Below are 1,042 nucleotides of genomic sequence, written 5' to 3'. Positions count from 1 at the left end.
TCAGAAATTAAATTTTTTAAAAATATTTAAATTTACAATAAAATATTAATTAGAAATGTGTGAAAAGCTTTGTTTTTAGGTAAAAAGAATATTCGAGTAGTGACCCAGTTTCACTTAGCAGCCAGCAGTACTCGACTAGCTCTGCTCAGGACAACACCCACAGTTGAGACCCCGGTGATGGCCTAGTCTTAGAGGGCAAAGGCCAAGGCCAAGCTGCTACCAGAGTTTGATGATGAATGTGATGACGAGACGCTGCTACACTCAGAAATGGTGGATGTGTTCCACAAGGATCTTGCTGTGGAGTTGCAGGACATACTACTCTGTGATCTCTCTACCCAGGTTACTTTGGAATAGGTCATTTCTCAGATAGCACTGGAGACTCACCAGGCCATAATAGTGCGAGTGTGCAAGATGGAAGGGAAGGTTATCCCTGTGGTGGTTGTACAGAATGCCATGGTCCTGGACCTAAAGAAGGCCATCCAGAGATAATTTGCAGCTACAACAAGAGTGAGAAGGAAGTGTTTAGCAAATCAGCTGGTCCTACGTGTGGAGGACATACCATCTGACCTTCACAGGAGAGAGGCTCACAGAGGACAGAAAGAAGCTCTGTGACTGTGGCATCTGGAATCGAGACAAAGTCTCCTTCATCAAAACACTGAGGCAAAAGTACGCCCTGGCAAGGACAGATGGCTGGGAGCCAAGCACTTCCTTTGAGGACACTGCCCTCGGCTAGTCTGTCTTTCACCCAAAGCCAGTTGCTGCCTCACCTAACTCTGCTCTTCCTTCTTCCTTCTCTTACATCGGGAATCATCAGCGTTAGCCTAAGGGCTATTGGGGGCCTCACTGTCCCATTTTCTCAGCTCAGGTCTAACCCCTTTCTGAGGCCCAAATCTGACCACATGTGGGCCATGCAGGATCATTGGCATGCTTTTATACACAAACATGTTTTATCTTTTTTAAAAAAAAAAATTTCAAGTACCATCTCACCCCAGTAACAGTAGCAGAGTTTAACAGGACAGCAAGCAATAAATATTGGAGAAAT

At 45.0% G+C, this 1,042-nt stretch overlaps 1 pseudogene; it reads left to right on the top strand.

Annotated features, from left to right (window-relative positions):
- Positions 1-267: 267 nt before the first annotated feature.
- On the top strand, positions 268-733 carry LOC102856525 (annotated as a pseudogene).
- Positions 734-1,042: the final 309 nt, after the last annotated feature.

This window comes from Elephantulus edwardii, unplaced genomic scaffold (assembly GCF_000299155.1).
Source record: "Elephantulus edwardii isolate Elephantulus edwardi_28Jun2011 unplaced genomic scaffold, EleEdw1.0 scaffold00179, whole genome shotgun sequence".
NCBI lineage: Eukaryota > Metazoa > Chordata > Mammalia > Macroscelidea > Macroscelididae > Elephantulus > Elephantulus edwardii.
The sequence above is the reverse complement of the archived record's forward strand: the minus strand, read 5'-3'. Positions and strand labels throughout refer to the sequence as shown.